This window comes from Dermacentor albipictus, chromosome 1 (assembly GCF_038994185.2).
Source record: "Dermacentor albipictus isolate Rhodes 1998 colony chromosome 1, USDA_Dalb.pri_finalv2, whole genome shotgun sequence".
In the NCBI taxonomy this organism is placed as follows: domain Eukaryota; kingdom Metazoa; phylum Arthropoda; class Arachnida; order Ixodida; family Ixodidae; genus Dermacentor; species Dermacentor albipictus.
Genome location: NC_091821.1, coordinates 162,709,698 through 162,725,392, shown reverse-complemented (window position 1 = coordinate 162,725,392; position 15,695 = coordinate 162,709,698). Strand labels below are relative to the sequence as shown.

The 15,695-nt window shown below is 41.9% G+C and overlaps 2 long non-coding RNA genes across 2 annotated transcripts in view; both read left to right on the top strand.

Moving 5' to 3' along the window:
* The window catches only part of LOC135911385 (uncharacterized), a 116,518-nt gene that overhangs the window by 31,668 nt on the left and 69,155 nt on the right, over window positions 1-15,695 (top strand). The gene's annotated exons all lie outside the window — the stretch shown is intronic.
* LOC135911382 (uncharacterized) lies at window positions 4,540-11,789 on the top strand. Its single transcript, XR_010567298.2, has 4 exons — window positions 4,540-4,942; window positions 5,935-6,039; window positions 8,763-8,898; window positions 11,680-11,789. It is a non-coding gene; the product is annotated as an uncharacterized lncRNA (long non-coding RNA).

The window sequence follows — 15,695 nt, the reverse complement described above, 5'->3', positions numbered from 1 at the left end:
TTGTGTGAAACCTTGTCGAACGCTTTCGCAAAGTTTGCGCAGATGACGTCAATTTCTTCTTGGGCGTCTATAGCTGAAGTAAAATCATGAATAGTTTCTATGAGCTGGGTTGATGTAGAGAATCCCTTTCGGAAACCATGTTGGTGCTGATAAATAAAAGTCGTTATTTTCAAGAAAAACGAGGATAGACTTACTTGTGATATGCTTTAAGACTTTACAACAGACGCTAGTCAGGGAAACTGGGCGATAGTTATTTATTAGCAATCGGTTACCGCTTTTAAGAACAGGAGTTATGACTGCGATACGCCAGTCTTGTGGCAACGAGTGAGTTTGCAATGACTTAACAAAGATTTTATTTAAGAAAAATCACACATATTCCTCGTATCGCTTTAGAAATTGGATTAGTATTTCATCCGGCCCGCTAGCCTTCTTAGAATCTAAAAGTAGCAGTTGGTTAAACACGCCTGCTTGATTGACGACAAGATTTTCCATCCGCATGAAAAGAAAGACGGCTGACAGGCGTCTGCGCAATTGCTGCTAAGCGCTAAAAAAGAGATGGGAAGAAATTATTAAAATGACTTGCAATATAGCTTGCAATATAGCTTGCAATATAGCTTGCAATAATGACTTGCAATAGCTTTTTGCGTCACTATTACATTGTTAACTTGGATCTTGTTTATTTGCTCTTTTTTGTCATTCAGATAAAGCCAGAATTTTGAAGGTATTTAAATGAAGGTATTTAATGCGTTCATGCCTTGCCTACCTTGCTTTTTGCGTAAGCGCTTTATTTTGCGTTAATATGAATATGTCGATTTATCCAAGGGTTCTGTCGTTTTATATTCTTTAGTCGAGTTGGGATGAAACTATCAACGCAGTGTATTATGATTTTCTTGAGGCGCTGTCATAGTTCGTCAATCGATTCACAATCGTAGACAAATTCAAATTGATTAAATGACAATTCTAAGAAATCGAGAATAGATGTGCCGTCCGCCGCTACTATAGTCCTTAACTTTCACAGGTATAAACGGCTGGGAACGAGTGCTTGCGCTCGACACTAAGTGTACAAGAACCATCTTATGATCTGACAGACCATCTTCCACAGACACTGTATAGTCGCCTATTTTATTCGAAAGAAGAAAAAATAAATCATGGGGATTAACATGCCAAAACCACTTTCTGATTATGAGGCACGCCGTAGTGGAGGACTCCGGAAATTTCGACCACCTGGGGATCTTTAACGTGCACCTAAATCTAAGTAAACGGGTGTTTTCGCATTTCGCCTCCATCAAAATGCGGTCGCCATGGCCGGGATTATTCGAAAGAAGCACCAAGTCCAACAATTACCGAGATTCAGGCGTTACCGTCGTATTTTCTTTCACGATTTGCTTTATATTGTGCGAAATCATTATTTGAAGCAGCTTTTCGCAACTAGAAATTTCTACTTGCCCTGGTGGTAAACTGTCCCAGTTAACACAAGGTAGATTAAAGTCCCCGGTCATTATTAGTCTGGTGTTACGGTCCAAATGATTGCATAGGAAATCATTCAGCTTATCTAAATATTCGAGTGCAGTGGCACGTGGCCTATATAGTGGGCCAACAAGATATGCAGTGTTCGCGTAAGTAATTTTGCACCACACTGTCTCAGAAATAATACATTCAATCATTACAACATGAATGTGCTGTTTAACAATAATCGCAACGCCTCCACCACGAGTGTCTCTATCCCATCTAAACATTCGGTAGTTTGGTGGCACTATACAGTGACTAGGTACATTGCTGTTCAACCATGTTTTGCTTACCACTAGCACATGAGGGCTACAGCAACACGTATTCTAACTCAGCAACACGTCAGCAACACGTATTCTAACTCAGTTACCTTATTACCAATACTGCGTGATTTCAGTGACACGATTCGGAGCTATGAAAGGGTTGAAGTACATGGGGAATCGCTGGGACTGCCTGAGGGACCAGAATTACCATGCGTGTCGTCTGTCCTTTGTGCGCGATGCTTGTTCTTATCTCGGTGGTTTAGAAGGAAACGTGCGTTGTTTTCGTGTTCCCATACGTAAAGCTTATCGTTTACCTTGAGCTTGTCGTCAATCAAAAATACCTTCGCGCCCTTTGCCCTTTCGGCAGAAGCGCTCGCCCACAACTTTCGTCGCACGTCTACTGTTTCCTTTGCATAATCATTGCCGATACTAACTGACTTTCCTTCACGTTTTTTGCAGTTCTTCAGTACCTGCTCATTTTCTCTGGTATCATAAAACTTCATAATAACTGGTCTCGGTCGTTTACTGTTTTTCTTGCCAATGCGATGAATTCTTTCGGCAGTTTTCACTTGAACCCCCTATTGGAAAATCCTATTTAAATTCAAACTGGGTTATACAGGTTTAAACTGGTTCTAACAGGGACCTGTTTAGCAACAAACAGGTATAAACAGGACCAGTTTACACATGAACAGGTTTGAACGGGGTCCCGTTTGGCATGCAAACAGGTATAAACTGGACCAGTTTACACACGAACAGGTCTGAACGGGGTCCCGTTTGGCATTCAAACAGGTATAAACTGGACCAGTTTACACACGAACAGGTCTGAATGGGGTCCCGTTTGGCATTCAAAGAGGTATAAATAGGACCAGTTCACACACGAACAGGTCTGAACGGGGTCCCGTTTGGCATGCAAGCAGGTATATGCATGACCAGTTCACGCAGAAATGGGTCTTAACAGGAGCCCTGTTTGCAACTAAACTGGCTTATACTGGACGCAGTGGCACCATATAGGGTCGCCTGTTTGTCACAAAAGCTGGTTTAATCTGGAGCTTTGTGGCAACTATACTGGATGGCATCATGCATACCAGTTTAATGCTTGAATATAACTGGGGAGGAGCTTTTTTATTGTTCGACATCCTGACAATTTAACCCCTAGTGCTAAATTGGGCCATTATCAAGCTCTACAGAAATTGCGTGAACACCTCGGAACATTCACAGACCAAACTGCGATATGATAGCTGCGAATTTCAAACCGATTCCCGGTCCTGCCCAGTTGAAAAAGACAACAGGAATTCCTGCTGCAAATACAGAAATTTCTGTTGTACGACAGAAGTTCCTAACGTTTCTGTAGCTGCGACAGACATTTCTGGCGTTACGACAGCAATTCTGACGTCGCAACAGAAACATTCGGTCGCGACGGCCAAGAGTTCTGAAGTCGCAACAGAAGCACTTTCCGTTGCGGCCCTTTAAAATGTCAGCTTCGCATCGGTGGTGTACACTGCACTTTTCTCTTGCGCGGTATTCAATCGTGCTTCTCTGAAGCCGGCAATACTGATAGCACCGACACCGGTATTAAAGTCGACGTGGCCAATTGTTATAATTGTGCCGTGACGACGCGGCACCAGCAACGCGCTACCGGCCTCCTCAAAATCGGCCGCTGATCAAAATCATACCATCTGCGGGAATGGCTGCGTATCCGCTTTGTTTTATTTGGTAAGATGGGGCACACAGTCCTGTGGACTTACATGTGCGGTTACACTGACACATTAGTTAATTTCCCAGAAATATTGCACAAGCTTATGCGAAGCGGAAAAGGAGTTTTGGATTGTTTCACAAAGTTGCGTGAAAATCTTTCTCGCTCGGGTCTCATTAATCTGGTACAGCGCTGCCGTGAGAAGCCAGTATACTGTCCGGATCAAGACTCACCCACGAGTGTTTATGTAGCTATTTTGCATTGAACGCACGAATTATATGTGAGCTCAAAAGTGTAAAGAGCAAGAGACAACTGTCGAAATTAGCAGTAAAAACCTTCAGGGTCCCCGGTCACCGTTGTCTCTTTCTGAATTTCTTATTAAATATGGATATCGTTACAGCAAAATTGATGTTCTAGCATTCCACGATGTACCTGTCGATGGTAACAACACTTTTGCGCATATAGAGATACGGCAGTTGACGCGACCGGTGAAGTGAAAGCGCATCTTGGCTTTTAAAATGTAAATGTAAACAGCAACCCAGAGAGAGATTTATATTGCTAGCCTAGTCGAGGTGTGGGCGTGTTTGGCGTGGTGCGGTGGTAAGATGCTTGTCTCGGAATCGTGAGGCCCGCAGTTCGAATTCTGCGCGAAAGCTTTTTTTTCTACTTTTTTTTGTATTAATAATTTTTCTTATCCTTAAAGAGGTCTCTGTCAATTTTTAATCAAATATATTGATCAGAAGCTACAGAATTTTCGACTACAAGACGTCACACTACAGAGAACAGAACGACAGTCACAACGTCCCAAAATACGACAGACTGAAAATTTCCTGTTGTGTTATTCAAGTGGGTGAGACGTCTATACGGCGTATACGCACATTGCCGTCCTTTCTATTAAAAGCAACGTTGCTGAAACACGTCGTACAAGACGCTGTACGACTCGCATAACATCGAAATACAACGCCGTCACCATCTATGAGATCACCGAAAGCACGGTCGCTTTCGGTGGCGGCCTACAGATGGCAGCACAGGTAGCGCCGGTAAAGTTACAGGTGATATTATTTTGCCGTCTTCAGCCTTAGCTACATGTGAGTGCGCGCTGCATTGACCCCGTCCGATGCAGTTGTTTAATTGTGTGTACGCTGTGCCGAGAGTAATTGTGGTGCATTTTGTATTCATTGAGAATCACAAAACCCCTGGGACCGCGTAATGTAGCCCGCAGTATCCTTCGTGTGGTGCGCCGATGTCGAAGGTATGAGCCTTCGCCACTTTCTTTGTTCCGGGCCCACGAAAAGGATCTCCTCCTCTGGCACTCTCGCATCGTATCACACTGTACGGAAGAATTTGGTGAAAATTGTGCTCTTACGTCCTGTAGTTGATCCGCAATTCAACAGTGTGTGCGCCGGAAGGACCGTTGGTGCAGTCGATGCCGCGGCACCTGTGACGCTAAAAGGAGCGTTTTCCGAGTACGCCTAGAAAGGTAAGTCCGGCGCTTGCGCGCATTCTTCCTGTCTATGGTTCGTGAAGTGTGCGTTCTTGTACGTATCGCGAGATCCGTACAACAACCGAATCCGAATGAGTAAAGCAGCAAGAATTATAAATGTGCTTTTCAAATGGTTGTTCTTCATGTCGCAGTGCACATTTAGCAAAAAGTTCCATGGAAATTGCCCTAAAACGTATTCATGTTACCAACAGCTCTATCTGTGGTTTATTTACTTTCACCTATGAAGCACGCTAGCGCGGGTGGTTCTTTGATCTAAATGGGCACAAAAATTCAAGCAAAGAAAGTTACTGTTTGTGTACATAATTTTTCATTGAGAAATGGTATAGGCATTTCCAGAAGTAGTACGTCGATGTGTCGTCTTCACAGCTAACAGCTGCGCGAGATAGCACCCGATTTCTTCGTCGACGCATGGCCAGATTTTCAGCTTGTATGGAAATTCTTCTGTTTATAGAGTGTCGTCAGATGACGTGTATTAGTGTCCTGTGTGTTTTCGTGTACTTGTAAAGGGTTCCGATCTTGCAGAGAAGCCGAAATTACAAAAGCAATGTTTCTTTTTAATCGAAAAATCTTTCTCTTTTCTGTATTGTCTCTCCAGAAACAGAGGTGGTCTGTTGTAATTTTGAGCGCATCGTCCTTTGGGAGCAGTGCTTTGTTGCGCCGCATAAACAAATTAGGTTTTGGAACGCTTTTCATGTCCTAAGGAATTTTTCGATAGTACAATTCACATTTCACGTTATACAGCTGTACGTTTGTGTGAACCTTTTCATAGTAGATTCATGTTTGCTACAGTTCGATTTACGTGTTATTTAACCGCCTGTGATGTTACGGTCAGATATTTGCACAACCAGTTGCAGCTTCATGTAACTGGTTGTATGAGACTTTTTTCAAAATATGACGTGATCTTTTTATATCACAAGTTTGCAGTTTCAGCAGGGATTACAATAAATTAAGCATTTATTATTGTTTAGGGATGGCAAGATTTTGTGAACCAGAGGCACCTTCACATATGCACCTGCGGCACTTCTGCAGCCTCAACAGCACGGCAAAGTACCTGATATGCATGCTGTGACAAGGTGTGTGCAAAGCAGTCGCTGTCACTTACACGAGCTACAGATTTTGTTCGTATCATCCATGTTTGGAAACTCTCCTGAATTTTTCGTGGGTTTACAAATGTGGGCTCATTTTACAATTTTTTCAATGTCACTTTAGAAAGACAATGAAGTTGTGTTGGTTAAGATGTTTTAAAGCTGTTGAGAGATTAAGGGCATGACATTGTTAAAATGCGTGTAAAAAATTAATTGTAATGGTACTTGTACTGGTTTATTATTAGCGATGCAATATCTCTAACAAGAGCATCAGAGGGGCACTTGCTTTAGGGAAGTTTGGTCAGATAAATTCATGAAGCAGCGTAAAGCGGCAGCAGCAAGCACGCTGAGAAAGCTCTGTAATCTAAAAAAAAAACAAAGTTGTCAGTTACTGGTTTCAAGTTCGCTGCTGCTTTTTGTGCTGCACGACAAGTTAAATAATGGTTGATAATGTGTGCGTGATGTAATAGTTCTGCGCAAACACACGAGGTGGAGAGAAGTAATTATTCAAGGGAAAATCAGACATCCGCCCGCTCGTAGCATTTGCTACAAAGGAAACCCATATGTGTTCCTCAAAAGGAAAGCCGCACAGTTGAAGAAAAATTCGTCCTGGTCCGGGACTCGAACCCGGGACTACCACCTTTCCGAGGCAGCCACTCTACCATCTGAGATAACCAGGTGGCTAGCACATGGCAGGGCGAAGTCGAATTAGTTGACAACACGAAGCAAAGGCAAGGGTTTGACGTAATATTTTTTTCCCCTTTATTAATTACCTCTCTACACCTTGCGCGTTTCCGCAGAACTATTACGTCAGACCCTTGCCTTTGCTTCATGTTGTCGACAAATTCGCCCGGCCATCTGCTAGCCGCCTGGTTATCTTAGATTGCAAAGCGGCTGTCCCGGAAAGACGGTGGTCCCGGGTTTGAGTCCCGGACCTGGACGGTTTCTTTTTTTCAGCTGTGAGGCTTTCCTTTGGAGGAATCCGTACGGGTTTCTTTTGTAGCAATTGCTACGAGTGGGTGGATGTGCGATTTTCCCTTTATTAATAATGTGTGTGTGTATGCAACAATGGGGGTGCTGAGAGCAAGCTTTAAAATAATGTGTGCTATGTCCCCAACAAAGAATTTAGTGTGTGCAGCATTTTTACAAAATATTATGTTCACAGGTTGGCAGGTATGACATAATGTACAACGATATTGTACAACACTTTTGCTGTAGATGCCATATTCATAACGTTCATTTTCTGTCTACTTGAATCGTATATTTAGAATTTGGCCCACCTTCAGTTTGATCAAGTTACATAGGTAGCCCCCTCTGAGGTAAATATAATTAGGGGCTATTGTAGATAAGCATGATATACCTACTCACTGTATTGTGACATATTTTTAGGGACTGTGTTGTGAGGCATGCATATCCTTTTACCTGTATGTCTTGCTGCCGGTTGCCCGACAAAAGCATAAATGCTCTGCCCACCTTTATTATTATGCTTTCATGTAGACTTCTAACATCTGTGCCCACATAGACTCCATGTTCTTAATTACATTTTTCTAAGTATTCACTGTTGTGCATTACATTATTGTGTTACATTACTGTGCATTACATGCTTTTCTTTGTTTTATTTGGGAGGGGGTACTCATTTCTATAATATTGCAGAGAATAGGACTTCAAAACAAAAAGCCACGAAAGGTGGCTTCAAAGTGTATGATGCTTGGAATTCTACATTCCATCCCCTAAAGCGCTACCAGTAGTAAAACATTCCTAATTGCCTTTTTTATAAGCTAGCTGCCAGATACATAGTCCCATTATGAGAGTATGTTATTTTTCTTTCTTTGGTCTGACTTGTTTTGTTGAACGTTCTCCTGGTTAGTTCAGAATTTGTTTTCTTGCCACCTCATGCAATACTCCAACTGGAGCCTATGAGCTATGTGTATAATAAATAACTAAATTCCTAAAGCATGCAACAAACCATGCAGCATAGCATTTAAATGTTGCCAGTTTATAATGCTTCTTGAGTGCAGCGCAGCATGGAGCTTGAGGCTGATCTTTTCAGATGTAAAAAAAAATTGCAGGTTATGAAAATGTGGTCCTACAAACTGCTGGTTACGCATGTCAGTCAGCCTGTTGCAGTGGTCACAAGTGAGAATGTAACCAAAAGCTGGGCGTGCTCGGCCATTTTGCATATGGCACAGGATAAAGCTTCACCTCTGCTATTGCTTCTCTTATAATAATGGCGTTCGAGTATACATGCCGAGTTATGCTTCTGGGGACACTTATTAGTTAACCTTATCAGGTACACCCATTAGCCTTATGGGTGCTGTAATGTTGCAGTGCCTGCAGGATGGCCAGCATTACAATACACATTAAAATTATTGTACAAGTCATGCAATGGTATCGGGATTGGCCCACCAAGTGACACCCTTTAATTACACTATACCTGGGATCAGCCCAGCTCACTCAGTCAGGGAGACATCCATGCATAAGGGGAGGGGTATAGCAAATAGAGGGCGTTCAATTAATCTTTCTCACATAGATAGCTCATACATATAATCTTTCTTAAATTGCATGCTTTGTTGCTCAAAGTGAAGTTACTTATGTGCATAATGTCAGCATTTCGATCCTATTTATGCCTAACGAAAGTTGCTTTGTTCAGTGTCACTTTTTGTATTGTTTCGCTTGTGATTCTAAGCTCAGTTGTTTTATAACTGCTATAGGTATGGCTGGACCTGGAGAAGAAGTGTAAGCAGACCATGCTATGTTGCTGATCTGCGCTGATCTCCACATCCAAGTTGGTCCCGCGACAGTTGGGCGCCATTGTGCCTTGCTTCATTGACAAGGTGATATAATATGGTGAGCTTGTACTTCAATATCAGTATTGAAAATTATGTTAAGGAAAAAAGGCAAGGATTGGTCTTTATGATAGATACACTCATGTTCTTTCTTTAAGGTGTTCTTTTGACACTGTTCTCCATGGACATATTTTTAGAGAATTATAACAGTCCTTTATTGCAAAGTGCCATGGCGCTAGTTTATGCGTTAAAGTAGCACTCTTTCACCAAAAAAAGCCGTATTTAGCACACAGTTCACAAGGAAAGAAAGGAGGCAACAGGACAGAGTGCTACTAACAGTTCAGTATTATAGCTCGCACAGTAATATTGTACAAAAGGTGAAAGGGGGAGAATAGATCTGAATACATATTGTTCGCACAGAAACGAAAAGGATGCATCACATGGTGAGTGTGACATTTGTTTTACAATGATAAGAAGCAGTCTCACTGTCTAGTAATTCTCTGTATGGGGAGCTAGTGCTAGGTTCCTCGTTATACATATAAGAAAAGCCTCAGATATCTCTCCAGTGCTTTTGTCTTTATATTTTGTCACGATCAAGCAGCTTTCAAACATAGGTGCATGTGCACCGAGAGTAGTGCACTACCACTGCTAACTGACCCTCGCATCAAGTTTGCTTGGTCACGCTGCCAGTCATTTATACATTGGCCGGTTTATCCGATGTAGCCTCTACTGCATGAAATGGTATGTGATAGACACTGCACCTGTGTACTGGTACGTGCTTTCTTACATGATTTTTTTCAGAGATAGTGATGCAGGCCTTTTCATTATTTACATGCCTACACAACAAACCACGCATTATCTGTGCTTAGAAAGAATTGTAGGAAAATCTAGCATGAGGCAACTGTTCTCAGCACGAAACAAACTTGATTCGTTGGTTTTCGTTCATTATTGCGATCACACTAAGGCAGACAAGCTTGTAGGCTGTGCTTCTGCAATTTGTACAGCACACTGACAGCACTGGTGTGGGCCTAATCTGTGGGCTGACTGATGGCACCTTCTACGGCGCAGACCACTTGTGTTGGGCGAGGCACCAATGTTGACGTTTGTTCCCTTGTGCAAAACAGCAGTCCTAGGTTTAGAGTAGTTGTAGGAAGACAAGGTAAACATAACTTCCATGGCTTGAGTGGGCTCATTTCTCTTGGGGCATCTAGCTTTTTTTCTTGCAACTGTGCAGAGGTGCTTCCCTAGAGTCAGCGTGAAAATGGCATAGAGTTGTGCATTCGGGAACTCCTGAACAATGATCTGCCGTAGTTAGGGCCTTGCGAAAACGCACTGTCTACCAAGTGGTAGGAGGTGCATTATTCAGCCACTGATTTCCTGTTGGCATGATTGCACTCGTGTTGTCAGTAATTTCTTGGCTTGCCGAATTATCTTGAGGCCCCACGCTGATGATGCTACCGATGTCTTCATGTGCAGATTTTCAGGATGAGGTTTTTTGCTTTGCAAATGTTGTTGAAAGGTAGGTGGTGCTTACAGGTAGCTATTCTAAATATTAGTGAAATGAATTGGCCCATCTTGCTTCGTCAAACATCGTCACGCCGACATCAGTTGCACAAACAAAAAACCTGGCCTACTTGCAGCGTCGTGCACGAAGAAACAAACAAATCAGTTGCTGGATTGTCTTGACATCGCATACTAAGCTGAGACCAGAACTGCTGTAGCTACAAACCAGGCAGAAACGATGATGATGAGCAGGGATTCGCAGTAGCGCCACTTCGTGGGGCAGCAAGGAGGCTCCGTTCAAAACAAAAATGGCGTTCAGCAAGTAGAACCATGCAACGGTCAGAGTCGGTGCATGGTGCTCTCGATCAAGTTGGCTCAAGGAGTGTCTGAAAAATCAGACGAGAGGTTGCAAGGCGTCCGAATATTCGGAAGTTGTTATACATTATGGTCCATGGGGAGAATGGCAGTGCCGTGAAGCAGACCAAGTAATCATGTCCGGAAAATCAGTCGGCGACTGTACCTATACCTATGTGTCTATGTATACCTAGGTGCAACAGTGTTTGCTATGATCTGTGCCAGAATTGCTGTTGCCCGTAGATGCCCAACATGTAGGGTGTCAAATTGTAAAATACCTTGCAAAAGTGATCTACGGAAAAATACCGCTTCTGCTATATTTGGCTTTTGCAAGAAATTTAGCGGCTGCTGGCACCTACCTTAAAAGGCTTTATACGGTCTTCGCATGGCCAGGGCCTTGTACTTTTGTAAGTTTGCTTATCTCGAAATTTACCCCAGTTTTTATAACGTCAAGTTGGCAGGATACCTAGTCTCCTTTAACGTGTACCCAATAGACCTTACATAGGGGTTTTGGCATTTCCCTGCCATCTAAATGCCGCCATTGTGGCCGGGATTCAATCCCGTGCCCTCTGCCTGAGCAGCGCAATGTCAAAGCCAGTACACTACGGTATTTTGCTGGCAGAAGGGTTTAGTTTCTGAATAATTTATTATCTCAACCTGTCGGTGTTGTTTTTAAAGGTATTTCATGTTTGTATTCTATTGCTTCAATACTAGTAATTATTGTTAATCAAACGATGTGTCCATCTTTTTCCTATAAGACTTGCTTCAATCGCCTGCTAATTATGACAGCTTATTCTCCCACAGTAATCCATGTTCCCTTGAAACATAGGCAGTGCATGAAACCACATATTTTTCAATAAGATTTATTCATTATCTTCTATGACCGGAATGCTGAACCTTTCTTATCTGTGAAAACATAGGCGAATTTGCCTATGTGCTAACCTGTTGCATGAGTCAAGATAAATTATTGGCTTTACTTTTGCAGGTGGCCTGCTCGCTCTCACCCAAGCAACCCACTCCAGCGGTCTTCTCTCGGCAGACTGGATGCATCGAAATACCGTTAGAAGGTCCAATAAACAGTGCTTGGGACATTTATGACATGCTTTTATTTAAGCCGGAGGACTTCAGGCTTAATGAAAGCTCAAGTGGGTGTACAGAAATACCTACGTAAAGTATACTTGTCTTTTTCACTTACAAGTACATGCCAATACTTTGCCTGACATTTTTCACCCCAAAATTACGCTATACTGTGGATTTGTGAACAAACCATTACAGCAAAAAGCACTGCATTAAGACGAGTACAAGTAATCAAACATATACTAAACTTGCAAGAATTACATTTGCATACTTGTAGTAAATATGAAAATGAGGTACAGTCTTCTTCAGGGTGCATTTTCTTGTAGGTCATACATAGAGAACGTACTCGTGGGTCATACAAAACTTGTTCATGATTTATCACATCGGTGTTGGTAGTGCTAATCAATTTATGCCGAAAATTGTGTTCATCTTCGTATCAAGCAATGTACCAGGCAAACCTACATATGAAAGTGGCGTTCTTGTTGCGAACCTAATGCAGATCTACTTTTCTTCAATGCTGATCGCAAATACACAAGTGTACAAAATAGGTGTAAAGAGTAAATTATATTAAGCAACATCAATCCATTCTGAAAGGACCTGGTATGAATGTAGCAAAAAATAGGTCTGAACAGGGGCAAACAGGTCTGGGTTAGATAGGACGGGATTAAACGGGTCAGGATTAAACGGGATTAAACGGGTCAGGATTAAACAGGATTTAAACGGGTCAGGATTAAACAGGATTTAAACGGGTCATGTTTAAACAGGATTTAAACGGGTCAGGTTTAAACAGGAACAAACGGGATTTAAACGGGTCAGGACTGAACAGGATCAAACGGGGTCCCGTTCCATAACCCTATTTGATGAAACCCGTTTGAAAACAAATAGGATTTTCTAGTAGGGCCCCGAGTTTTTCATGAAACAGTTCATCAATGACAGCTGCCCTCAAGTCCGCGTCTGGGTCACCGCTTTCCTCCGAAATTCCAAAAACCAACAAGTTGTTACGCCGGCTGCGGTTTTCATACTCGATAAATTTTTCAGCCTGGAGCTGAACTATAGCCTCAAGATGCCCAATTTTCTTGTTCATTTCCTGTATCATAACAAGAAATTCAGTCAGTCTATGTGTTTTTGCGTTTAACTGCACGATGTTCTCGCTCATCGAGGGTAGTCGGCGATCAGTCGCCGCCTGATTCTCTATAATTGTTTGCAGCAGTTCGGCCGATTTAGGCCCGGGATTTTCTTCTGTGTCTCCTGGCACTAATAGCAACGTCATGGACCAACAGTCAATAAGAATGCAACAAATCCTGCAATTAGGGGAACTGTGAAAACAGGTAACAAGGAGGAAGTAGGGGATATCCGAAATTATAACGTGAGAAATACTAAGAAAGCAGTGAAAATTTCAAGCAGCATGGGATAAGTGAGAAGAAACATTGGCATAGGGCAAGCCAAGATCATGCACTCAAAGATAAGCAGGGCAAGATCATCAGCAATTTCGAAGATATACTTAAGGTAGCGGAAGAATTCTATACTGACTTGTACAGTACCCACAGTAGCCACGCTGCTTCCATTCGAAGTATTAATGAACAGGATGTAAAGGCTCCTTCTATAACTAGCCATTAAGTTAGAAGGACCTTGCAAGACATGACCCGGGAAAAAGCTGCAGGAGTAGATGTACTAACAGTAAATTTATTAATTTATTAATTTATTAAGTACTGTTAGCCTGAATACCAGGCCTTAAGCAGGAGTGGGTTACACTTCGGTACAAATGTACCTGAACCACAAAAAGAGCACACATACAAACGAATGGAACTGGAGAAAAGCGACTGGTGTGTCAAGTACGGCACCGAATTATATAATTTCAAATGGTAAAATGTTATATATATGAACTCACATCATATCGCAATAGTAGATATATCAACACACATCAAGACATATTAGACAAGTGCGTTGCTCAACAATTGACAATGGGAAGAAAACAAGAGAAAAAAAAGTATTTGGTTCGATGCGTTATACATGTCAATGCGATGCACAATATAAAGAGAACATAACTGTAAAAACATCAAAATAAAGAAAAGCAGGATATAAGTGGGACTTTCATGAAACGTTGCTAGATCATTGGTGATAACACTATCATTTCACGTTTTGAAGTGCGGCAGTGAAAGCGGCAACAGAAGAGCTCTCGATTACTTCTCTGGGCAAACGATTCCAATCACGGATGGTACGGAAGAAGAAAGAATTCATGTAAGTGTGGGTTCTACAATAAATTCGCTTAACTTTTTTAATGGAAAAAACGAGTGGGACGCTGCGCAAGAGGTTCCAAGTACGTGTTTTTGTCGATTCCAAGGTTATCATTGCATATCATGTAGAATGTTTTTAGCCTTTCGCGGTACCGTCTTGTTTGTAGGGATTCTAGATTTGAAGAAATTAATAGAGCTGTTGGCGATGTTTTGCTGCTGTACGAATTAAAAATGAATCTAGCTGCCTTTCGCTGAATGCTTTCTAGTTTCCTTATATTTGTATTTGTGTGCGGATCCCACACTGTCGCAGCGTATTCGAGTGTTGGCCTTATATACGTTTTATAGGCCAAAAGTTTTACATCGCTTGAAGCTTTGGGAAGTGTTCGCCGTAAGTAGCCTAGTTGTCTCGTGGCTTTCTTGTGTATGTGATGTGATCATTCCATCGAAGATCAGATGTAATAGTTGCCTCTAAATATTTGTAACTTGAAACTACAGACAGATTGTTACCGCTGATGCTATAAGTGAGTCAGTGGATTCATCTTACGCGTAAGTCTCATATTGCTACCGTTTTGCTGCGGTTTATTTGCATCTGCCACGAAGTACACGAATTAGTAATCTGGGCTAAAGATTTGTTAAGAGAAACCTGGTCGTCAGATCTGTGGATTTCGTTATATACGATGCAATCGTCCGCAAATAAGCGGATTGTTACCGGTATGTCTTGAGCAATGTCGTTTATGAAGATTAAAAAGAATAACGGCCCAAGAACAGAACCTTGGGGGATACCTGAACATGTAGGCAGAATCTGAACTGAAATCGTCGATGGACACTGGTTTCTGCCTAAAAGACAAGTATACTGATATCCATGCAAGGAGGGAATCGTTTTTGAGTAGAGGTCTTAGTTTCAAAAGAAGTTTAGGATGACATACACGATGAAAAGCTTTCTCGAAGTCGAGGAACATGATGTCAACCTGACCAGATTTATCCAATGCGGCGGCAAAGTTGTGAATGCTGTCTAGTAGTTGCGTTTTTGTAGAAACTTCTCGTCGGAAACCATGCTGGCGAGTGTCGATTATTTTGTTATCTTCAATGAAGCTGGAAATATGTTTAAAAATAATGTGTTCGGATACTTTAGCACAAGTGCAGAGAAGAGAAATTGGCCTATAAGACATAACAATGGATGAATCACATTTTTGGGTATTGTAGTTATTCTGGTGCATTTCCAATCACTGCGAATTTCGGCGTGTGACAGGGATTTCCTAAATATTAAACATAAGAATTTTGCACACCACTCAGCATATCGGTGTAGGAAAGCGGTAGGGATTCCGTCTATTCCAGATGACTTTTTGACGTCTAGTTTAAGTAAAATTGATAGTAATCCCCCCTCACTGATAGTGATGTCATCAATTGGTGGTACTTCTTCAAACGTCAAAAAATGTGGAACGATACCATCGTCGTCAGTGAACACCAAGCAGAAGTAGTTGTTAAGTGCATCAGCCACTTCCTTCTTCAATCAAAGATGAATCAAAGATGAATACTATCAAAGGTGAATATCTAATCAAAGATGAATAATATATCATGCATGAAAAGCTCGCGGCCCTTTCAGTTCTCTGGAACAAGGGATCCAGAGAGCTGAAAGTATGCCAACACTATACAAATTGACAAAAAGGGAGACGTTAAAGAATTCAAAAAT